Source organism: Dromiciops gliroides, chromosome 4 (genome assembly GCF_019393635.1).
Source record: "Dromiciops gliroides isolate mDroGli1 chromosome 4, mDroGli1.pri, whole genome shotgun sequence".
Lineage (NCBI taxonomy): Eukaryota > Metazoa > Chordata > Mammalia > Microbiotheria > Microbiotheriidae > Dromiciops > Dromiciops gliroides.
Window position 1 is genome coordinate 268,968,383 of NC_057864.1, and position 26,586 is coordinate 268,994,968.

Below are 26,586 nucleotides of genomic sequence, written 5' to 3' on the forward strand. Positions count from 1 at the left end.
TTGGAAATTTCATTTGATCCCCTGAGGACTTCATTGGTGTCTTCTTATTCTGGTCAGGAGTTGAAAAAGCAATCTCAAGATCAGTTATTTGGATTATATTACTATGCTGGTCAAATTCCTTACTGCAATTTGCCACTTCATTTTTTCAGGTATGTGCTTTAGGGTTCCATTTTTATATTGTTTGAGTGACTAACATTAGGATTTTTTCTTTCATTGAAAATGATGGGAAATGAGCTACTAATAACACTTCAAATTCATATAGAACTTTTAAGGTTTAAAAAGTACTTTCCTCTATTAGTACAAACATTGTTATCCCAAATTTATACATGAAAAAACTTCTGGAGATGAAGTGATGTATGCCATGTTTTGCAACTAGCAAGTTTCAGAAACAGAACTTGAACTCGGGTCTTCTAACTTCAAAACTGGTACTCTTTCCATCATACTGTGTTAAGGCATGGTAACACAACTGTGGGGACCAATTTTTAATTGGGGAGTGTTAACTAAGCAGCTCGCAGCAATATTGGGCCAAGGAAGGAGACTGGCAGCCTCCCTCAAAACAGAGCAGGATTTATTTTATCAAGAACAAACTTAAAAAAAACACACAAACAGGATCAGTAGGATCAAGGGAAAGAAAATAAAATGGGGAAAGGGAAATTATACAACCCAAAAAACACCACTGCCCAGGAATCAGCTAAGAATACACAGAAGTGCTCCTGTCGCCTTCCAGCTTCCAGCTAGAATGCCAGAAAAAAACTCCCTTCTTCCCAGCACACCCCCCACAGCCCCCAGCCAATTGGCTGGCCACTCTGACAGTCACATGACTGCCCTCACTAGGCTTCCAATCATTATAATTTTGCCAGGCCATGTAGGCATCGGGAAGTGGCGATGACGTGAGGTGCCAGCACCATGGCAATGGCTACAACCAGTGGGTGGAGAACTGTGCCATTTGCAGAGCCCCAGAGGCCAGTGTGCACTGAGGTTTTTTAAAAAAAATCTAGCCAAAAGATGGGGTCATACAAACCTCAAATAACAATTCTTTACACAAACCAGGTGGATACTCTTACAAACAGACTAGGGCATGTCATAGGACAAAAAAATAACTCTTTGCTATTTCTTAATTTTTCAATTTTAGCTAAGTTCATGGTATTGTACATTGAGGGCCAAAAGTGAAAAAATTTTAAGACCCAGACACTAAAAAGACTAGTCCAAGGGTCACAATGGCGGTATTTCATAGAGTTGGAATTTGAATACAGGTCCTTTCACTTCAAAAGGAATACTCATTCCTCTGTACCATGAAACCTAAAATTGCACTTGGATTATCTTCCAATGAATAACATAGAAGTTGACAATATCATTGCAGTGATGTATGCCATCTTAATTAGAATACTGGCTATGCCTTTGTAATTGATTTTGAATGAACTAGCATAATACGGGATCATATAGATAATGTAACAGCTGACCTGCCCAGTTCAACAGTCAATGATCTTTCCTGACAGCTACATGATTAGTTCCACTGAATAGTGTATCTGTTGAGGCTGAGTGGACACAGATATGGTCAGTGAGTTCTCCATCAAGACTTCTCTCTGAAATAACCTAAAGCTGCTTCCTCAAGATCACTGTGGAGTGACCCTCTTTTGCTCTCCCGTACAGATTAGGCAGAACTAGATTCAGTTATCCAACACAGAATAGGTCTATGTCAGGTGATCAGAATTTTCAAGTCTGGTCTAAAGTCACATTTTCTTTCCCTGACTTTAACTATTTAACCCTAATAAATTAGTCTCTGTATGAAAGCCTTATTTCCATTTTGCACGGTCAGCTGTGCCACAGAAACATTGTATGAAGCTTTCAATCCTGCTCTGTCTCCCTTTGCATATTTCCCATAATGTTGCTAAGAGAATGACCTACCAAGCAGCATTTCTCCGTTCAAACAGACTTCATACTGAGAAGACACATTCTGAGAAAAGGAGCTAGGAGCACTAATCTTCCTGAAATTTGATATGATTTAGTGGCAAATGTAGTGTCAGGATAAAAGAGAAAACAAAAGCAGTACATGGTACATTGTGTCTACAGTAACTATATTTGGATTTCCTCAGGGACAGAAACCACTGCTATTGCTAAAACAGTCACTAATATTTGGACTAGGGATGTTAGACAAGAGAAGAGTCCTCCATATTGTGCAACATTTTAACCCATTAATTCCCTTGTGAGGCTTCTTGCATTTGATTACTTGAATATTCAGGGATGGGCTAAAAATGAAAAAGGAAGTATTTTATTTTTAAAACACTTGATTACCCTCACATTTCCAAGGGCAGGCAGCAAGCATCCCGTGTGGGAAGAAATCCTGGCACAGTAAGGGTATGGCCAAAGTGGTTCTAATATCTCTGTGTTCTTTTTTTTCTACCCGAGTCTTCTATGGGATCATCTCTGCCCTTCATGCCTTTTGAGGGACTGTGAACAGCTGAGAGGCAAATGCAAAGCTTCGCTCCTCAGCAGATTCATCCAGCTGCTGCAGGGAACTCAGTCTCTTATTGGCATTATTTGGAGCTATCCCCACTTGCCCTTATCCCGCACATTTCACAGCCCCTCCTGAAATTCTCTAATAATTGCTCAGTGGTATTTTGTGGTACATCATCCCTGACTTGACACTTTTGGGGAAAAATGTAAATAAAAATAGTACTTCTCACCACCATCAAGGCCTTTGAAACATAAATTAGAATTCCTTGTCCTAATTTGCCGCTGACAAGTCTTAGAGGCAGAGTTAAAACAAAATTCTTGAGCCAGCAAACTTGCTTCTACAAGTACAAAGGAATTTCAATAGTGGCCTCAGGAAGAAATGGATGAAACTGTCAGTCACATAAAAGAATTTAAGGGGGGGAAAAAGCTGGTGCTTCATCAAATGGGGGAATTCAAATGTTTCAGCATGTCACTAACCCCAGTACTGAATCTCATATTGTTTGATTCCCTTAAGATTAATAATAGGAAGATGGTTAGTGCTCCATTAATACTGCTAAAAGATGTTTAAGCCTCAGGTTTTAATAACAAGAGTTTATACTATTTAACACCTACCAGTCCTAAGTGCATTCTAACCTTTTTTGAATATTTATGATTTTAGGTAATTAAGAATGGAAATTTTCAAATGTTTATAGATACTTTATTGATGACAAAATGAATAACATGTATTACCCTTTATCTTTTGCTAAAATCCTCCTCGAATTCCTCATTCAACAAATTCAATTCAATACGAACTTCACTGAGCACCTACTGTACTCAAGGTACTGTGAATGTATTAGGTAAAAAACCCAATCAATCAACAAGCTTTCTAGCACCTACTAAGTGTCAAAGACCTGTTAAGGCAGTAGATTTAAAGGGGATTTATTTTTTTTTGTATCATGGAGTCCTTTGCCTTCTGGTAAAAACAAAAATATGTATCCTTTCTCCATAATGTTTTAAATGCATAAAATAAAATGTATAGGTTTATGAAGGAAACCAAATATATTGAAATTCACTTATCAAAATATTAAAAAAAAAACAAGTTCATTGATCCTAGTTTAAGAACCCTGAGGAGGGTAAGAGAGAGTATTTTGTCTCTTCACAAAAACAAAACAAAACCAAACTATGTAAAGCCCAAAACAGAGATTGAAAAGTAGGGAATCAGAGCACCCCCCCACAAAAGAAGTCTTTCTAAGATATAAAGGCACAGACATTGACCCACATTGAATCATGTATGCTACCTTTCCCCATGGACAGCCACATTTTTCATCAGGCTCGAGCTACAAATGTCAGGAGAAGACCTGTTCTCTAGAGAGAATTGAAAAGCACATGGGGGGGGGGGAGTATAAGTAGGCAATGACAGTAACACCTTCTTTCTAATTAAGCACTGATTGCTGTGGGCATGTGTCCTTTACATGTTGCTGTATTAAACTAAGCCAAGGACACGTTAGTGTGTGCATCAAAGTGATTGATTTTTTTTTTTACCAAGGCTCACAATTCAGTGGTGGGAAAGAACTGAATACCCCTACTCATCTTGGCAAAAAGTGAAGAGAATCTTTCAAAGAGTAATAAATTAATCTCTTTGCCAAGCCAAAGCAGGACTCAGTGAAGAAATTACAAAGATACACATGGGGCAAAGGTTTCCTTGGCAGAAAGAGATTTCTAAATATTTGAACCCAAACAAATGAATACCTTCCTTTGCCATCACTTATAGATTGGTAAGAATAGATAGATAAAAGTTTACAAAGTTCTTTAGTTGCATTATATCATTTCATCCTCAAAATAGTCTGGGAAGTCATGTAGAATGGTTAATCTTATCCCCATATTATTGATGTGGAAACAAGCTGAGAGAAGTTGTGTCTTTTGGGCACATATTTGTCAGAGGCAAGATTCAAATAAAGGTCTTCCGTATTACAAATCCTTGGAATATATACATTTTACAATGTTTCCTCTCAAAGCATCAGTCCTTATCACAGTTATCATGACAAGTATTGATCAGCAGGGCTAATAGCCTAGTTTGCCTTTACAGATTCTTCCCCTGTGGTACTCCCTCTTGTTTTATTAGTAATAGAGCTAGTAGATGGGTTACCACAATGTACCTGCTCCCAACAGAACATACAACAGTTAGAATATCAGATATAGAGATGTATTGAGTAGGGGATAGTTATCTTTTAAGTATGTGGGCTCCTGATCTAAAGTGCCTATTAAAACAAATTTAAATATAATTTTAGAGACTAAATCTAAAAAGTAAATTCATTGATTCATAATTAAATTGATTTATAATCCTACTGCCATTGGAGAAAGGCATTAAAATCTTTTCAAGCAAAGGATAGATCAGTGATATCTGGTATGTTGAAGTGGTAAGTCCTTTTAGATATCACTTGGACACTAGATGCAGATGTGTCTTCCAGCTCCAGGGTTCTATGATTCTATAAAATTCTTTTATAATTAAAAATCCCTTGATTGATATAACAGATGCCAAGAATCATAGAATAGTAGACCTATGAGACACCTTACAGATCATTTTTGCCAACTCTTTTGTTTTACTCCTCAGTAAACTGAGGCCCAACAAGGTCAAATGGTTAACCCAAGATTGTACAACATGACAGTTAATAGTTGGAATTATAACCATATTGAAGAAAGGAGTTTTGCTCAGATATGAGTCCATATTTTGGAAAGATTATTAATAAGCTGAAGAACATCCAGAGGAAAGCTACCATGATTATGAAAGGACTAGAAATATGAGTTCAATTGAAGGAAATGACAACATTCATATTAGAGAAGAGATTTGGTATTGTATGTTGGGAGAAGGGTGAATGGTGGTGGTTGCAGAACATGCTAACTGTGTTCGATTTTTTTTATGGAGATCAAATGGACAAGGAATTGAATTTTTTTTGTCCCCAAAGAGCATAAGTAGGAACACTGGGTGGAAGTTTACAGAAAGCTTAATACAAGTGAAGTCTCCCTAATAATCAGAGCTCTCTAAAAGTTAGAATTGGGATTAAAGGAGATAGTTCCCCATTCCTGGAACTCTTTAGGAGGACAGTGGATGACTGCTTTTCATGGATGTTACAGAAGGGGTTCCTTCTTGTTCATATTTGACTAGATGTCTTCTGAAGTCCCTTATGACTATGAGATTCTGTTATTTCACCTCTTGACCCTCACTATATGCCATTAAGCCAGAAGTTTAGGACATCTCAGATTTAAAGGCAGCAAGCTGACGATGACTAATTTGCAATTCTTTCTCTAATGTAACAGAACCACTATAACTGATATGGTAACTAACATGGTACCAACATAGGTAGGGTTGGCTTTATTCTATTCAATCAGTCTAGGGCGGGGTGGGACAAGGAGAGAATATCATTATAGACATAGATGATGGCTTGAGCAAAGGCATGGAGATGGGAAATGTAGGATGCATTGGGGAGAGGCAAAGTAAAAACACATTCAAGAATCTGGTTCTATACTTAATACTTTTTAAATGTAGATATTCCTAGGAAAGGAAATAGATTGAGCAAATGAACACTAAATTGCTAATAACTTATTAAATCGATTTTCTTCCTAATACAACAGCAGGTAGGCAAAATTGGGTGCTATGAGGAAAGTGAAAGGTAGAGCAAAAAGTAGAAAGGAAAAAATAATATATAAAATAAAGGAAGGAGTTGCCAAAGATGGACTTGGCAGTTTTATAGACAGTTAGACTTGGCTATAGAGTATCCAGTATCTTCTTAAGCCTCTGTGTGCCAGGCTAATTGAATTATCTACACTTTGAGTATAGCTCTGATTGGTCAGTTATCTCACTAGCAATGACTTTATTTTCTTCCCCTCCACTTGAAGTGAGAATTTGGGAAAGACACCAGGAGCACCACTCTCTGCATGGCATTGTGGGTTACTTGCTTTCAGAAGTAGCTAATTCCAGTAGAGATAACCTAGATGTAGTTTATAAACCTGCATGATGGACCTGCTCCTGTGGTGAATCCCTGTGGCTTTCTGGCAATGAACTTGGTTTCCCCGACCAGGAAGGAAAACCCCTTGAGCAAATTTGGAGCAAAACGGCTTCCTTTGATAGTCTAGCCCCTCAAACTCACTAACACTAGACCTCTACACAGGTGGAGGTACGAATTTCAGGGCCATTGAGCACTGCACATTTCCCAAATGCATCATAATTAAACACCTGTGCCAAATGACATCTTACTGATCCACTGTGAAAATTTGCAGAGTGCTCAACAGCCCTTGACATTTTCTATCTCTTACTTGGGCAGGTGGTCTTGAGGTTAGGCTTTAGTCTGTGGTTAAAAACACACATGAAATTCAGCATATCACCACTCCCTAGATCAATGGCCATGGCTCTTCCAGATATTTTCAAAAGACTTGTGGGATAACTGAGGTTTAAATGAGCTCCTTGAATGTTTGAGGCAAGTATAGTTTTGGGGGGGATCTGCAGAAACAAGTTTGGACAAAGCACATTTTCCACTAGTGAAGGAGTTGCCTATGGAAATTCTGTGTTTATCAAGGTTTCGTACAGAGGAATCTTGATGAATGAGTCCTCTGGGAATGAGAATTCTTCCTAAGTAAGTTTTCCAAATCAAGCCTTTCTCAGACAGCTGAAGTAGTGTTGTCATGTCAAAAGGCTTAAAATTGAGTGATAATATGATAATATTGAGACTAAATTCAAAACATACATGGATTCACACAAAATGTAATAATTACACATTTGTATGCATATATCAGATATATTACTCTTTAAGTTATAACGTCCCTTTCTCATAAGGACCCTTTAAGTTAGATAGTAATAATAACTTCATCTCAATAATTAGAGTCATATATTAACTTCTTCCAAAGATCTGTGATTTTTGTTCATGCTATTGTTGTGGTCGTGGCTATTATGTCTAGTGACACCGACCTCCTGACTGGTCCTTGAACAAGATACTTCATCTCACAACTATACACATTTTCACTGGCCCACTCCCATTCCTGGATTATTTTTCCCCCTCATAACCACTTCCTGACTTCCCTAGGTTCTTTTGTTGTTGTTCAGTCATTTCAATTATAACCAACCCTTTGTGATTCCATTTGGGGTTTTCTTGGCAAAGATAATGAAGTAGTTTGCCATTTCCTTCTCCACTCCAGCTAATTTTACAAATTAGGAAACTGAGGCAAGAGGGGTTAAATGGCTTGTTGGGTTTCATGCAGATAGTGTCTGAAGTCACATTTGAACTCAGGAAAATAAGTCTTCTTCTCCCCAGGCCTGGCATTCTATCCAATGTACCACCTAGCTGCCTAGCTTCTTTCAAGTTCCAGCTAAAATCCTACTTCCTACAGGAATCCTTTCCCTATCGCCTATAATTCTAGTGCTTTACCCGTGTTGATTATTTCTCATTTATTCTGTATATACATTGTTTATACATGGTTGTTTATTTGTTGTCTCCCTGATTAGACTATGAACTTCTTGACAGCAGGGATTTCTGTCCTTTTTCAGTATCCTATTTTTGCCCATTTTTCAAAAACTTTGGCACAATGCCTAACAATAAATATTTACTGTTGTGATAAATAAATGAATAAATGACTAAGAAACATAGTCACAATATCCCCCAAACCTTAGCAATGATAACTTATTTCTGCCCCTAGGATCATAGTTCTTGAACTGAAAAAGGACTTGGAGATCATCCAATACCAATCCTGTCATTTCACAGATGAGGACACTGGGGCCCAAGAAGGTTAAGGTCATGCAAATAGTAAGTGTTATTTGTTTATATAATTCTTTAAAGACTATAAAGCTAGGGGAAGCTAGGTGGCACAGCAGATAAAGCACTGGCCCTGGATTCAGGAGGACCTGAGTTCAAATCTGGCCTCAGACACTTGACACTTACTAGCTGTGTGACCCTGGGCAAGTCACTTAACCCCAATTGCCTCACCAAAAAAAAAAATCCAGCCTCAGAGGCTTGACATTTATTAGCTGTGTGACCCTGGGCAAGTCACTTAACCTCAATTGCCTCACCAAAAAAAAAAAAAAAAGGAAAAAAAACAAGACTATAAAGCTTTTCCCTTATAAGAGCCCTATGAGGGCTGGGGTCACCTCCATAACAGTGAGAGTGATGATCAGTGTTTATTTAGTGCTTTAAGATTTGCAAAGCACTTTATTGTTTATGAGCTCATTTGATCCTCATAGTTTGGTAATGTAACTGAAGTTGAAATATTTCCATTTACAGATGACAAAACTGAACCTTGGAGAGGCAAACTGGTTTGTCTAGAGTAGCAACCCTTATATTCCTTAGTCTCTAGCTTCTTAAACTGTGGGTTGCAACCCCATATTGGGTCACATAACTTAATGTGGGGGGTCACAAAAATTTTGTGGGGGGTCACAGCAAATTTTGATTTGTATACATATTTTATATACCTTTATTCCTTGGGTCACATAAAAGTTTCTCAGGTGAAGAGGGGTCATGAGTGGATAAAGTTTAAAAATCCCTGTCTTAGTAAACTAACTTTCATGAATTGCTGAGGCAAATGATACCCAGGATCCAGCCTTTTTGTGATGGGATTTTTATGCTTGGGTGAGTTCGTTCTCTGATGATAAACATAGTCTGTTGCCAGGCCAATGTGTTCAGAGCATTCCTGAATCTTCCATTGTCCCATACTGCATTTATATGGTTGGTAATAAATACAATAAAATTGTGAAGTCCATGAAATTAGTCTTCAACATCCCCAAACTGTCTTCAGGGTCTTTCAGTGGCACATTATACCCCTGGTCATGAACTTATGTACTACTCTGAGACTCTGAGATTTGTATGTCATGATTTTTTTACGATAGTTAATATCATTTTCTTTAGTATTAAATGATACTAATTCATGTAGGCTGGTTTCAAAACCTCTAATACATTAGATACATATAGTTGATTCTCAACTTTTGCAGGTGTAATGTTCATAGAAAATGACACAGAAGTAAAAAGCACCAGTGTTGATGCATTGAAACTATGGGAAATGGAAGAGAGGAGAAGAGGTTCCTACAATCACCAAAAACTATAGTCTTTTGCTAGACATTGCTGAAAAACACTTTTATGTATATAATTCTTTATAACAAATCCTTAATTCTGACATTATGCACTTTTCTTAACACAGTAATTATGAAATAACATGTAAAATACAGTATACAAAATAAACATTTTCCTTATTAGTAATTCCCTAGAATTCTATAATCCTTTGTGCTAACATCTCAAAAAAACACAACACCTTACTGATTTCAGACATTAGACACTTTTCATAATATGTGAAATTTTGTTTTCAGTTGTTTCTTCAGGTGTCTTTGTGACACCATTTGGGGTTTTCTTGGCAAAGATGCTGAGATAGTTTGCCATTTACTCCTCTAGCTCATTTTACAGGTGAGGAAACTGAGGCAAACAAGGTTAGGTGACTTGCCCAGGGTCACATAGCTAGTAAGTGTGTGAGGCCAAATTTGGACTCAGAAAGAAGAGGCTTCCTGAAGTCAGGCCCAGCACTCTATCAACTATACCACTTAGCTGCCCTTCACATGCCTTTTTTTTATTATTATTATACTTTTTTCAAAAAATTTAAGTATACATTGTCTGATCAGCCCTTAAAAGCTAACATATTGTTGGAGGCTCCTGAGTTTTGGTCTGGAGTGGATGTGGAGTGCCACAATGTACTAAGAATCTGGAGTAGCCTCACCCCAGGTGGGAAATATGTATGTATGTATGTAGGTAGGTAGGTAGGTAGGTAGGTAGGTAGGTACTACCACAATATATAAACTGTGTATATGTGCTTGTTCATGTATGTATGTATTTATATGTGTGTCAGCTAGATTTGTAGAGCATTTTGTAATTTATAAAGTGTTATGCATAATTGTAACAATAAACTTATTTAGTTTTAAAAATTATTTGTACTCATTGTTTTAGATCAATCATTTCTGAATATCCCCATCTTCCATCTTTCCTAAAACCAATTGAATTCTTCCTGTAACAAAGGAAAACACTTAAACAAACTAAAATGATAAAGTGACCACATCTGACAATGTATGCGACTTTTTTGCTGTCTCAATCTCCCACCTAATGCTAAAAGGAGAGAGTTATGTTTCATTATCTGTACTTTGACTTTCGTTTTTTTTTTTTTTTTCAGGCAATCATCTTCCTTTTTAGTGACTTAAAAAACATACTGTTATTTGTTGTTCGGTAGTTTCAGTGATGTCAGTGATCTCTCACTTTGTTTCCAGGACTTTACTACCACAAAAAGTGATGCTATGAAGAGCTCAGCACGCATTAGAACTATGTTTCTGAGTTCCTTGGGATACACTCACTATTGGTGATATCTGGGTCATAGGGTGTGAACAATTTATTAATTTTTCTGGCATACAATTATCCCTTTCACGTTGTGACTTTCCCCATCATGGTTTCAATATATCATAGGTCATAGTAAAAAAAATTAATGGAGATTCTTTCCGAGTTTTGGAAAAGCTACAGATGACGTGCAAAGATCAGCAGACGACACAGAAAAAGTTTAGGAACTGAAATGAATAACATATAGTATTGTGTAATATCAACATATTTTATCTTTTAATAGTATAATAATTAAGACTTCTCTGGTACAACAGGAAGACCAAAATTTTTTACAGAGATTTTCCACATCATAGGGACACTATACTCCTAACCCTGGTGAGGTGGAAGAGAGAACTAGAATTCCAAATTGTTTTCTAGAACTATTGTAACAATCCATATCTCTAACAATAAATATTCTGTTAACCTGCCCATATTCCCACAGACCCTCTCACATTCCAATTTTTGTCATTTTTATCAATTTTTATGGTTTGAGGTAAAACTTTAGAGGTTTTTCCAAAAAAAATCATTTCTCTTGTCATTAGTGATTTGAAGCATTTTTCTCATATCTTGTTTGGTCTTTTTTTAGAATTTTCTCTTAAACACCAATAAAACAAGAATGTTCATGTATGTAGGAGAATACAAAAATAAGACTATACATGAAACTGAGAAGCTATCATGTACCATTTGCTTTTCTTTTAAAATATATGATAAATTCAACATGTAAATTTCAAAGCTGTCTTGTTTGTCTGTGATTCCTTCTGGCCTTCCTTCTGTTCTCTTCTGTACATTAAAAAAATCTTTAAATGATGCAACTCAAATGGTTTTGGCTATGTCTACGCATCTTTTTTGCTCCAAATTATGAAGCTCCTTTACCATTCAAAAACTGGCCCAAAGGGAGCTCCTTCATAGCATTTACTGATGTGTGTAAAGGCTCCATGAAATGACAAAGGAGGCCCGTTGTCACTGATGATTGCACATGAATAGCAAAGCATACGGTCAAGGTAATTGAGAATTTAGACAGAAAATAGTTAGATGAACTGGGGATGTTAATAGATTTAGCAACAGTAGAAAATATAGGCCTTCTAGAGCAACAACCTTATTATATATCTGTTTTTTTTTAATCCCTTTTTTCTGTTCCATTGATTTTTGAAAATTGCATAGCTGAAATTTTGTAATGCCAAATTCTTTTCAGATGGATGTCTACATCATGAGCAGGCTGAAATAGTTTCTGTGATGTTACATGTAGATTTGAAGCAAGTACCAGATGGGACAAAACAGGATTAAGACTCCTCAAAAAGAAAGTCTTAAAAACTAGTTAGCAGAAAAAAATCAATGATGATGATAAAGACAGTCATGGGATTTTATTCTGGAAAATGTATGGCATAACTGATTATAAGCCATTCCCTGCCCCCCTTTTTTTGCTGGTGACAAAAGAAAAGAAAGATTTAAGATGAAATCATACAATCATAAGATTTTTTTAAATTGAAAAAAAACCTTAACAATCATTAGATGTTCCATCTAATTCTTTGACCATGTTCCACCAGTATAAACTAAGAAGACTGAGCCTCATATTTGATGTTGTAATACCAATTTACAACAAAAATTAATATGAGATAATAGACCACAATATCTTAACATTGTTGTTACTGTGTACAATGTTCTGCTTCTGCTTATTTCACTCAGCATCAGTTCATGTAAGTCTTTCTAGATTTTTCTGAAATCTGCCTGCTCATCATTTCTTATAGCACAATAGTATCCCACTACATTCATATACCACAACTTGATCAGCCATTCCCCAATTGATGGGCATCCCTTCAATTTCCAATTCTTTGTCATGGACCTTATTTTGATTTATAATATGTTGGTGTATACCTGGTTCTTGCTAGATTGTTTTCAGTTTTCCTAAGCAGTTTTTGTTGAATAATGAGTTTTCCCCTCAAGTCGTTGGGGTGTTTGGGTAACAGTGCCTATTCTCAAAGAGTTTACATTCTAATGGGTAAGAACATATACTTATTTAAAGAATAATTATGAAGTGAATAAATATAAATAAAAACAAAGTAGTTAAATATAAAATAGTTGGAGAGGAAGGGAGTAGTATCTGGGAGAATTAAGAAAGGCTTCATGCAGAGGGTTGTTTAAATTATGTCTTGAAAGAAAAGAGGAATTATTTGAGTTATATGAAGAATAGAGAGAACCAGTTAGGTTGCTTTCTGCAATGTGGGAAAAGGAGTGATTTTAAATAAGTCTGGAAATACATATTAGGGTCACATTTTGAAAGGATTTAAAGATAAAAAGAGGAATTTATTTTATTATAGTGGCAATAGGGAGTCACTAGAGTTGATTGAGTAGGGGAGAGTCATGGTCAGATTGACAATTAAGGAAAAAAACATTTTGGCAGCTGAGTATTGGATGGAATGGAGAAGTGAGGGACTTGAGGCATACACATCATAATAATAAGATGATTTACATTCACCTCACACATTTAAAAATGAAACTTTTCAAACCATTTATTATCCTGATTCCCAAAGACTTTGGTAATATCCCATTAGTGGTACCTTACAGTTGGAATTATTTAACTTGAACAGAGAAATCGTCCTTTCTTTTGCTTCTTTTCTTCTTCCCTTCTTCTAGCTGTTACTCCCTTTTTTGCTATAAACTTCATGCAGTCAGACCATAAACCCATCCAAAGGAAAACTCAAACAGCTTGATTATCAGTTGAGCTCTCTGGCTTTGTTCCTCAAGCAGTAAAATTATATGTTCCTGTCTAAGTGTAAGTAGATGAAGTTTAGTAACATCTTTCCAGAGAGAAATTCTTTGATGCCTCATTTTTCCACATTGTATCATTTAATGGCCATTTTTTCATGTGGTGTTTTTATATGCTAATGAAATCATATAAAGTGTGACATTGAGCAGCACAAAGGGTCTAAGCTTGTATTAGATGGGAAAGGTCTCAAAATTAACCTCTAATTTCTGAGCCATGAGATGAAACAAGAAAAAAAGTCTGCAAAACCTTATTCTGTCAATGACTTCTCTGAATGTAGCCCCAAACTAGAGGGTCTCCTCAGCATCCTCAATTATTAGATTAACACAATGATATAACACAAGAAAAGTGCTGGATTTGGAATCTATGACTTTGGTCAAGTTGCTTTTCTGAAACTTGGTTTCTCATTTGGATAATAAAGTCGGGGTAGATACTCTTTAAGGCCTCTTTTACCTCCAAATACTGTGTACCTATAATCATATGATCAAGAAAGTGGACACAGGGTGCATATATATACAGTGTATTATCAGATTTAATATAGAGTCTACCTATCACCTTAACAAGAAAAAGCAGAATTCATGTTATAGTCCTTTGATGTTAATGTCCTCCTGTATATTGGCTTCACAGGACTATTGAGATACAGATAAATTAAAATAGTAGGCTGTATTCAATGATGGCCATTACAGAATTACAGGTTTCAATTAGAAAGGACATCCTCCTTCCTTCCTTCCTTCCTTCCTTCCTTCCTTCCTTCCTTCCTTCCTTCCTTCCTTCCTTCCTTCCTTCCTTCCTTCCTTCCTTCCTTCCTTCCTTCCTTCCTTCTTTCCTTCCTTCTTTCTTTCCTTCCTTCCTTCCTTCTTTGCTTCTTTGCTTCCTTCCTTCCTTCTTTCCTTCCTTCTTTCTTTCCTTCCTTGCTTCCTTCCTTCCTTCTTTCCTTCCTTCCTTCCTTGCTTCCTTCCTTCCTTGCTTCCTTCCTTCCTTGCTTCCTTCCTTCCTTCCTTCTTTCTTTCCTTCCTTCCTTCCTTCTTTGCTTCTTTGCTTCCTTCCTTCCTTCTTTCCTTGCTTCCTTCCTTCCTTCCTTCTTTCTTTCCTTCCTTGCTTCCTTCCTTCCTTCTTTCCTTCCTTCCTTCCTTGCTTCTTTCCTTCCTTGCTTCCTTCCTTCCTTCCTTCCTTCCTTCCTTCCTTCCTTCCTTCCTTCCTTCCTTCCTTCCTTCCTTCCTTCCTTCCTTTCTTCCTTCCTTCCTTCTTTCCATCCTTACTTCTACCTATTTCCCTTCTTTCCTTTCTTCCTTCCTCCTTCCCTCCCTCCTGAATTTCTGAGTCACTATAGGAAAAGTAGAGGGAAGGATTGCTTTCCTCTCTAACTCCAGGAGGTCTGCTACTACCAGAGCCATAAGAGAAAAATAAGCCAAGTATGACTTAGACATGGTTTTCATGAGTGGTCAGTGAACTCTCTACAGCTTTCTGAGTGTTACTGGTAAACTACCTGTTTCAGGTCCTTACTTAAATCCCAAGTTCCATGGAAATGATGCTGTTGGGCCTTGTATGCAGAATAGTTTGTGCTGAAATCTCCTTTTTAGGACAGAGTTGATGGAAATTTAATTCAGTGAAATAAAAAAAAAAGAGTTAAATGCATTCAAATCCTCCAAACCAGTCATTTCCATTTCATTGGTTCAGGAAGAGATTTAGCTACACTGCCCACAGGCAGAAGGCAAACAAATTCAGGAAGGATATGAAACTGTTCTTATATAATGATTTTGTAATAGTTAGAATTTGCTATATTTGCCATGAATAGGATTTAGTTAGGACTCAGGATGCAAAACTTCATACTAGTCATGTATTTCTGAAACTGGGGGTTTGTTACCACTCAAAAATAATAAAGAAATTTTGAGAAGTTTATAAAAACTGAATATATGGAAATATAATCTGCTTCTCCTATGTATTCATCAATGCCTCCTCTCTTCAGAGTTACTATGCCTGACTCTCTGTATGCATTTTCCTCCTGGTAATCATTAAACACTGTTAGGTAGAGCAATATGAACACCAGTTTTGAAGTGAGAGGATCTGGGTTCAAATCCATTTCTTCAACTTACTACCTATGTCTGACGTCAGGTAAATCATTTAACTTTTGTCGGCATTAATTTCCTCTTTTATAAAATTAAGTGGTTGTATTAAATGACCTCTAAGGTACTAGCTCTAAGACTATAATATACATAATCCTTATCTTCCTTATTGCCCATCAGTCCACTTTAGTTTTGTCACCCACTTGTTTATACTTTTCTTATGGGTTAAGCAAAGAAAAGGTATCTTTATTAATCATTCTATGCCCTTCGAATTTTTTGTGACTTGAATCACTGAGATAGGGGGCAGGGACGGAATCCCTTTCATGTATCTCCCTTAATTGCTGTTATAAGACTAGACACAGAGTAGACCTTGGAACACCATCTCATATCTAAATTTATGGGAAAAATTGAGGCCAACAATTATCAATGCCCATTAGGTCCTAGAAAACTGGCTAGTTTAAGAATTATTTTGAATTTCTCTAGGTCCACTAAGATCCTAGACAATAATTATTTGTTTTAAATGGCTTTGTAAATGATTTCAAAGTTTACAGAGTGTTCTAACAACAATCCTGGTAAGGTAGAATATTATTATTATCTGTGCTTTACTGATGATGAGATAATACTGAGAGGTTCTAGCTAGGAATGGTTGGAAGTAAGTTTTATATACAGGTTTTCTCATTTCAAGCCCCCACATCTTTCCATTATACCAACTTACTTCTCTTCACAGAAACTTGTGAAGGAGTGCTCCCTTTTCAAGAAGAAATAGGTCCATAATTCTTGGACTAGAACCCAAGGCTCTGATTTTTAAGGATTAAAAAAAAAAATATCTCATTGCAAATTTAAAGGGAATCTTGAGCACTCTTGGAGTGAACTTCTCTAGTAGACCAGGTACAAACATAAGATTCTCTAGAACTTTACATCTTAAAGAACTGCAATCCAATGCCAGTGTTTTATCCACTGAAACACCTCGCCGCCCCTGTGCTATTGATTATTGACCATAACAAAGCATTTGGTTCAGTACAACAAAATGCTGCCTCAAGCATTCTTTTTCAGCAAATTATTTTTCATTCATTGATTAAGATTATACTTATTTCTTTGATAGGTATATCAACAGAACTAACTTTGCTAGGTGATGCTCTAAATATTGATAGAGTCAAGGCATATGAGAGAGTTTTGTATGCTTGCCAATGGTGACTATACTATTGTCATGTAGAATGTCTATGCAAAATTCCAATAGAAAAAGGACATTTCAATGAAAGATTCTAAAGTGAGATGGTGGCATTGGGACTAGAAATGACAGACATCTCAGCAAAATTGAAGCATCACCACAAAATGCTGGACTTTCAAACTGAACTCTACTCTTCAGGAATTACAATTAATTTACCTTAGGCTAAAATTGATTTCCTCTATCTGGGTGAAAACAAACACACAATAATAAATATATCAACAAACAAACCCTAAAATCTCTTTTAAATATGTTTTCTTAATCCATGACTCAGGAAAAAAAACTTGAACATCAAACAGCTCTTACTGAATGACATTTTGATGATTTTAGTTCCAATTAATTAAGAAATATTTGCATTTTATTTCTCTCAAAGTAAATATAGGGGGAAATATGGGAAAAATATTTATGTGGTATACACATTTTGGATTCCCTGTGTGCCCTAGACCAGGAATGTCATGCGAGAGGAGGAGGAGAAGGGGGCAGCTAGGTGATACAGTGGATAAAGCACTGGCCCTGGATTCAGGAGGACCTGAGTTCAAATCCGGCTTCAGACACTTGACAATTAATAGCTGTGTGACTTTGGACAAGTCACTTAACCCTCATTGCCCCACAAAATGAGGAGGAGAAGACCTAGTTACCACTTAAAATGACACTATCTTAGGTTTGGAAGGGACCTTGAAGGCCTCCATTCCATCTTTTACCTGATCAAGAATTCCTGCCTCCACAGTTAGAAAGTGATCATCCAAACCTTGCTTAGAAACCTTCATTGGGGTAGGATGCCTGGATTGCTGGCTCCTGAGGCAATCCACTCCACTTTAATTGATAAGAATAGCTTTAATGGGTAGAAAATTTTTCTTTGCCTCTTCACAAAAATTTTAACCTACTGTTGCAAATTCTGTCCTCTAGGACTTAAGCCAAACTAATCTCTTTTCTCTCCAGTATTTTAGGCAATAAAAAAACAATCATATTCTCCTTTATTTTTCTTTTTTCCTGGCTAATCATCCCATTTTCTTTCACTGATCTCTGTATATCATGTTTGGGAGTCTCTTCACTCAGAATACTCTCCATCTAATTGATGTCCTTCCTAAAATGTGCTACCAAGAACTGAACATAATATTCTAGTTGTGGCATGACTAGGGCAAATTCTAGTGGGATTATCATATTCCTAGCCCTTGCCACTATACTTCTTGTAATTCAATCTAAGATTGTATTTACTTCCTTGGTTGATATGCCACATTGTTAATTCATTTTGAACATTTTTATATAGTCATTTATGTACATATCTAAGCTGAAAAGAACTCAAATGAACAACTTCCAGATCATTATCAGGAAAATTTCTCTCTTAAAGTGATTCCCCCCAACCTTGTACCTAGGCAGTTTAGTTTTTGGAAGCTAATTATAAAACTACCTTTATGTCCATTAAATTTAATCTTATTAGATTTGTCCTAGTAATCTAACTCATAAAGATCTTTTTGAATCTGGACTGTCATCCAGAGTGTTGGCTTTCCATCCCAGTTTTGTGTCCCTTGAAGATGTGATAAATTGCTATCTATAGTTTTATTGATCGTTTATGAAATTATTAAACAGAATAGGACCAACATTATGCAGTGTATCCAGACACAATGAGAACTCAGTTGTAAGTTGGTCTTTTGGGATGTGGTTCAGAAGCTTAGATATATACATAAATGACTATATAAAAAGCACCATCATGAGAGCCACATGGAAGTAAACAGAAATCCTGAGGAGAGAGAGATCACTTTATATTTTGTAGACAACATAATAAAATTCTAGTTAATTTTGACATACCACTAACACCTAGAGCGCTCTGTCATATGGTTTACTCTCAGTGAAATGCCCTTCTAAATTAGAAGATGTTGTTAGAGTCCTACTTGTGGAATTCCATTAAGATATAAAATCAGGGGATGGAGCAGCTATGTGGTGCAGTGGATAGAGCACTATCCCTGGAGTCAGGAGGACCTCAGTTCAAATCCGACCTTAGACACTTGACACTTACTAGCTGTGTGACCCTGGGCAAGTCACTTAACCCCAATTGACACACACACACACACACACACACACACACACACACACAATTTTTTTTTAATCCAATAATAGAAGGTATAGGGAATGAACACATGATTGATGAAGCTGTACTCAATGGGGATGGTTGCTGAAGTCTAAATGCAGCAAGAGTTTAGGGAGGGGCAGCTAGGTGGCACAGTGGATAGAGCACCGGCCCTGGAGTCAGGAGTATCTGAGTTCAAATCCGGCCTCAGATACTTAACACTTACTAGCTGTGTGAACCTGGGCAAGTTACTTAACCCTCATTGCCTCACTAAAAAAAAGAAAAAGAAAAAAAAGAGTTTAGGGAAAAGAAAGACTGAGAGGAGGAAAAGGAAGGTCAGAAGAATTAGGAGAGAATTCATGGAAGCTAGACTTTGGAAGAATTGTAGGGTTTTTTATTTTTAATTTTTTTTTTATTTGCAGGGCAATGAGGGTTAAGTGACTTGCCCAGGTTCACATAGCTAGTACACGTCAAGTGTCTGAGGCCAGATTTCAACTCAGATCCTCCTGAATCCAGGGCTGGTGTTTTATCCATTGCAACACCTAGCTTCCTCCAAGAATTGTATTTTTTTTCTTTCTTTTTTTTTTTTTTCAGTGAGGCAATTGGGGTTAAGTGACTTGCCCAGGGTCACACAGCTAGTAAGTATTAAGTGTCTGAGGCCGGATTTGAACTCAGGTACTCCTGACTCCAGGGTCGGTGCTCTATCCACTGCGCCACCTAGCTGCCCCTCAAGAATTGTATTTTTGTTTTGTTTTTGTGGGGAAATGGGGGTTATGTGATTTGCCTGTGTGCCTATGGTCACACAGCTAGTAAGTGTCAAGTGTCTGAGGCTGGATTTGAACTCAGGTACTCCCGAATCCAGGGCCAGTACTTTATCCACCATGCCACCTAGCTGCCCCCCAATCACTGGATTGGTTTTCTAGGTACCAAGGAGAACTAGGAGTGGAAATAAGGGGGGTGAGAAATTAGAGGCATTTTTGGAGGAATAATTTGGAAGATTTAGAAACTGGATATGATGGGTGAGAGAAAGGGATATCATTTCAAGGTTTTCAGCCTGAGTGAATAGGAGAATGGTGTTGCCATTTAAAAGTCTAAGGTAAACCTAAGGAGTAGTTGGTTTGTAAGAATAATGACAAAAGTCAGTTTTGTACATATCCAGCTTGACAGACTAGAAAGAAATGATGGTGGAGATTTACCTGTTAAGGAGATGAAGATGCTTTGATGGGAAATTGGAAAAGAGGTTGAGACTAGAAGTCCAAATTCAGAAGCTATCTGCATAAAAATTATTAACATAAACAATGGAAATTAGATAATTCCAGGAGAAAGACTAGAATGAAAAAAGAGATGAAGACAGAACCATAAAGTGATGCCTAGATTTAGGGAGCACGATAATACGGTAGTTAAAGAGGCAGAGAAATATCATAAAAAACCTTCATCACATCTTTCTTAGACTATTATAATAATTTTTTGTTGATCTTGTTAAAGTCCTTCCTCATTACAACCCATCTTCCTCTCAGTGACCAAGGTGATTTGTCTAAAGGGAAGGTCTGTAATCCATTGTTTAATGAGTTCTAGTGGCTCTCTATTACCTCTAGGACCAAATATAAACATTAACTGCCATTTAAAGTTTTTAATAATCTGGTTCCTTTATACCTTTCCAGTTTTCCTGCATTTTACTCTCATTTGATTATCCAATAGCATGATTGTCTAGTTTGGTCAAAGGGTATACACAGTTTTATAGATGTTTTGGTGCATAGTTCCAAATTTTTCTCCAGAATGTTTGGACCAGTTCACAACTCCACTAACAGTGTATTAGTGTCCCCGTCTTTTTCCATATCCTCTACATAATTTATCATTTTCCTTTTCTATAATGTTAACCAATTTGGTAAGTTTGAAGTGGTACAAAAATGAGAGCTTTTTGTGGAAAAGCGTACATGTTTGTAGATAGTAGGGAAACACCCAGTAGATAGAGAAAGACTAAAGATAAGTGAAAAAGTGAGAATAACAGAGAGGGCAGTCCTCTGGAGAATATGTTATGGAATTGAATCACTTGTACTTGTAAATAGGTTTTCCATAATGAAGAAAGGGGCCACTTCTTCATGTGAGAGAGAAATCAAGAAGATAGTGTCAGATGGTAGCCAGTAGACAGGGAAAAACTGAAGATAAGTCCTCCCTGAATACCCCATGTACCCTACGGTTGGATTAATTTAAAGCTTAAGACTGGCAAGGCAAGATTGGTAAAAGGTTAAGGGGACAAACCACTCAAGAAAAGAGGATGATATTAAATTGAAATGGTTCACCAAGTGGTCCAGATGGGAAATAGGGAAGAATGTAGCCAGTGAAGAAGTGATAGCCTTGAAAAGAATTGAATCACTAGGGGATTGAAGGTCATAATGAGGATGAAGAACAGTATTTGATATTATAAGGAATAGGGAGAGGTGGAATGAAAACAGATTGTGATCAAATAAGACAATTTCAGAGTTCATGAACATGAAAGAGTTTCTTTTTGTGAATGATGGAAAGATCAATGTTATGGCTATCACATGGAAATTCTCTTATCTGATCATAATCTGTTTTCATTCAACATCTCCCCCTGCCTTACAATATCAAATCGCTTTCTTCATCCTTACTCTTGCCCTTATTTATGATTAGCTTTTCTTTCAGTTACTGGAGATTATGTATCTCATAGTTTTATCAAAGATATATAATTCAAATATTTTTCCCAGTCTATATCTTTTATGCCAGCTGCATTGAATTTGTTTGTACAAATTATGTGGAGTGGAGAAATAGGTCATAGTAAATGAATAAGTTGAGGAACTGTGAGGTAAACTCTAAGGAATAAAAATATGCTTGTTGTAGTCCCCTAGAATGAAGCCAGGAGTTATAAAGAACATTGTAATCCAGATATTGAAGTCATTGAAGAAAGAAGGGGATTTTCCTGGATCTAACTAGACAGTAGCAGGTACCAGAATTTTGATTAGGTAGTAGACATGAATTGAATGGACCTCAAAAGAGGAAAAATTACTGAGTGATAGTGATAAAGGGTGTGCTTGGATATGACAGTGGAGAGCAAGGAGTATTCCAATTCACTCACCTCATTCAATGAGTCGAAGAGAATGAGTGAAAGTAAAATCAATACTGGAAAGGGTGGCCAGTGAAGTTATGGCTTCAGGAGGGAGTTAGATCTTAGTAAGAGCCAAAAGATGGAAGGAGTAGGGAAAAAAAGATTTTCGATGAAAGTAAGTCAATGTTACTTATAAAGTAAACCTTCCAGAGAGCACAGTGGAAGGGTGGAAAGGGTCAGAGTGGGACATAGGAGGGCAAGAGGTTTGAGGATACTGGGACTAAGGACCTGAGGGGAAAAACATAGGAATGGGGCTGAGGCAATCTTTCTTGGGTACAAAGTTTAATAATGCTTCATTTGCCCCCTTGGATGTGAAGTAGAAAATGGAGGCAGAAAAATTAAATTCCAAGGTTTCTTTTGAAATCTATTGTTATATTTGAAATCTGTTGTAGTCATGTGAATGTTGTAGGTATCTTTAGTTCATAGTTAAAATTGTAATAGTGTTTGGGATTGAAATTGGTTCTGGAATATACAGCTACCTACACTGATAGATTTCATTTCACAAAATTTAATTAATTGCTTTACATACTTATTAATGAATTTTCTTTTATAGGAGATAAACCATTTCATTCTCCATCTAGAGATAAGACTTAAAATACAAATAGCCCTGGGACAAGAAACATGATGACTTCAAGTGATGCTGAAATGTAGATGACTGATATCTGATCCTTTTTTTCAAAGTAGTTTTGGCAGGTGGAAAGATACAAATGCCAAAGATGTTGAATGAAGCTCCCAGGTAGAATGAAGAAAAAGTGACAGAAAAGGAAGACCAGGATCATTGAAGATAAACTTTATCTGCTTTGCACATTTATCCAGAGCTAAATTTGTCATATGACTATGTGCCTTAGTTTCCCTCTCTGAAAAACAGAGTGCCCTATCTTCTTCCTAGAAAATTAAGACATAGATGCATTTGGGATTTGGGGCACTGCACCTGTGATCTGATTAGTGGAAGGAACTCCTGGCATGGAAACTTTTGCCAAAATATACTGGCAACATTCCTTTAACTTATAATTTTAGAGATTTGTCTAGGGCACTGAGAAGCTAAATGATTTGCCTGGTGTCACACAACCAGTATGTCAGAGGTAGAATTTGAACACAGGTCTTTCTGACTCCAAGACCAGCTCTCTATCCACTTTTCTCTATCTTCACACATATTTTACATGGATACACAGAGATGCACATGCAATATGTTTGTATGTGTGTGTATATGCTATACACACACACACACACACACACACACACATTGATTGATATTAGGTTTAAATTGAATCAAAACATCCCACAAAACTCCATACCATTTGATATTGGAATTTTTATCAAATGACTACTTTGAATAATGATATAGTTTAATTGCTTAGACATTAGCTTTGAATTTGGTCATAGTTCAAAGAGAAAAAAGCAAGGCAAAAAAAAGGATAATTTGCTACTTTTATCATAGAACCCCACTGTTAAATATTCACAGGCTAATGTTTAATTGCATACTTGCCACCTTCCCTGATCTTGACAATAATTAACCTGAAATAACGATTTCCATGCCTGATATTAAAACACATTTACTTTCATACTTACTCTTTTCTCTTTCAGAAAGTTAAATAGTTAAAAACTTGTGGACCTAAAAGGGTGTTGTGATTTGTCACAGAAAAAAATATCATGAGAAATGTGTGTGTATCTGCGTATTTATTATGTAACACATTATATAATAAATTATTTTTAAAATATCTAAACATTCAGAGGTAATGTCTGTGTAAAAAGAATGACTTGTGGTGCGGATATAGTAAAAATGGCAATACTATTCCAATTACTGATTTAGTATAGTCTACTCAAATGTGATCTCATCAATGTGGATGGTCCCTCCAGTGATATAGATCGCACCTCATTGATGTCTGTCCCTCTTGGGCACTCTTTGTACCTTGACTCCCATAAATTTGCCATGGGGAGTGGGGTGGGGGAATGTACCCATTGTGGTCAAGGCCTTTTCTTCCTTTTTTTCCCTCATAAGGATAGCAGTAGAATATAGAGGCTGACCAATAATTATTCCTCATTTTTGCCCTGTGGCCAGCCCATCTTGTTTTTCAGTTATGCATTTCATTTATCTATTTATTTTTCATGGTTTCTTATATTTTACGTATTGCATTCTGCCTTTACTCCCAAAACACCACTTCATTGCCTTTTTTTTTTAGTGAGGCAATTGGGGTTAAGTGACTTGCCCAAGGTCACACAGCTAGTAAGTGTCATTGCCTTTTGAGTGATATTTATTTTTAATTATTTGGAGATTGTAATGTTATATGAGCTGTAGCCACTAACAGAAGGATATTTTATTGAATTTGACAAAATAATATCAAAATTCCTTTAATGGAACAATATAAAGGAATTTAATTTTTTTAAAGTAGAAAAAGAATAGGTAGGTCTTGATTCTTCCAAAAATTAAGCTGTAGTACAAAGCAACAATTGTCAAAGCCATTTGATTCTGGGTAAAATATAGAAATCTAAAGTAGATCAGTGTAACAGAATCAATAAGCAACACTTAGCAACAGATGAGCATAGTAGTCTAGTGTTTGATATATCCAACACAAACTATTGGGGAAGGGAATCTATTGGAGAATGTTTGGGAAAATCAGAAAGCAACCTGTCAAAAATTTTTAAAGTATCATATATGACAATTAAGGCCATATGGATAAACTATCTAAATTTAAGATGTTATGTCATTTAAAAAATAGGAGAAAGGAAGGTCATGTTCTTCACAATTATGGATAGAGAAAAAATTTATAACCAGATAGAAGGGATTGCAAATGACAAAAGAGACAATTTTAATTGTGTAAAACTAAAAAGCGTTTGCACAGGGGGCGGCTAGGTGGCGCAGTGGATTAAGCACCGGCCCTGGATTCAGGAGTACCTGAGTTCAAATCCGGCCTCATACACTTGACACCTACTAGCTGTGTGACCCTGGGCAAGTCACTTAACCCCCATTGCCCCGCAAAAAAAAAAAAAAAAGCATTTGCACAAATAAATTCAATATATCTAGCATCAAAAGAAATGATACAGATTGGGAAAAAATCTTTGTATTACATATCTCTGATAAAACTATAAGATATATAGTCTCTAGGAACTGACATAAATTAATAAGATTAAAAGACATTCCTCAACAAATAGTTTTATTCACTCATTCTTTTTTTAATAAAAGTATTTTATTATTTTCCAGTTACATGTAGAAATAGTTTTCAACATTTGTTTATATAAGATTTCCAATTTCCAATTTTTCTCCCTCCCTTCCCTCCCCCTCTCCCCTAGGCAGCAGGTAATCTGATATAGGTTTTATATATATTATAATTATTATTATATTATTTTATATATATTATATAATATATACTATATTATATATTATTTTATATATTATAATTATTATTATATTATATATATATATAATAACATTAAAAATATTTCTGCATCAGTCATGTTATAAGAGAAGAATCAGAGAAAAAAGGAAAAACCTCAAAACAGAAAAACAACAGCACCAAAAACAAAAGAAATAGTATGGTCCAATCAGCATCTGTATTCCACAGTTCCTTTTTTTTTTCTGGATTTGGAGAGCCTTTTCCATCATGAGTACTTTGGAACTTTCTTGTACCATTGGATTGGTGAGAAGAATCTAGTCTATCACAGTTGATCAACACATAATGTTGATGATACTGTATTCACTCATTCTTTAAGTCTTACTTCTTAAATTGGGAATTTTTTGTTAGGGTCATCCTCTGCACACTTCTAGAAGGAATGTCTGGTTTTTATTTGGCCTTGATTTGTATTCCCTAGATTTCTGCTGCTGCTTTCTTTGAGTATTGAGTGCTGTGATCTCAGACTTTACTCACACTGGATAACTGCTAGTTTTCAGTGAACCTAAAGCAGTCTGATGTAGGGAGAAGTTTGATTGCTTCTTGGTCTGAACTCTGTTAACTCCTGAACTTAGTTTAGGTTTAGGTGACACAGTTATAGGTTTGGCCCTGATTGGAGGCCTAGTAGGTAACTTCTAAACCCAGCTCCCCGTTAGCTAGATGGAAAGCTCTTCAGATTCAGAGTGACAGGTTGTAGATTCTCCCTTGTTCTGATCTGCCTGCTCTGGTTACTCACCTTCAGGCCTCAGATCATACTGGGAGCTGAATCTGACACTGCTCCAAGGTCAAAGCCACACAATTTCTGCTCATATGTTTACATGTCCTTGCCTAGTTCACAGACTCTATTCCCTACTCTTCACCCTGGTTAGTTGCCCCTAAATGCAGTTGTCAGTTAAGTTATATTACTTTTCCAAGCCCAATATTCAACCTTGGGCCAAGACCACTCTTTGCTGAGAAGCAGTTATAGGCTGACCATATTCTAGTTACAGGTACAAGGGGCTAAAATTGTAGCTATACTATCTAAAATCTAATGAGTGGTCGCCAATAAATTATAAGCTTTAGCAAGAGTATTTAAGTGTTTAAGTATTTATTAAAGAGCATTAGGATCAGAGAGAAAGGTAAAAATCTAACTATTTCTAAGA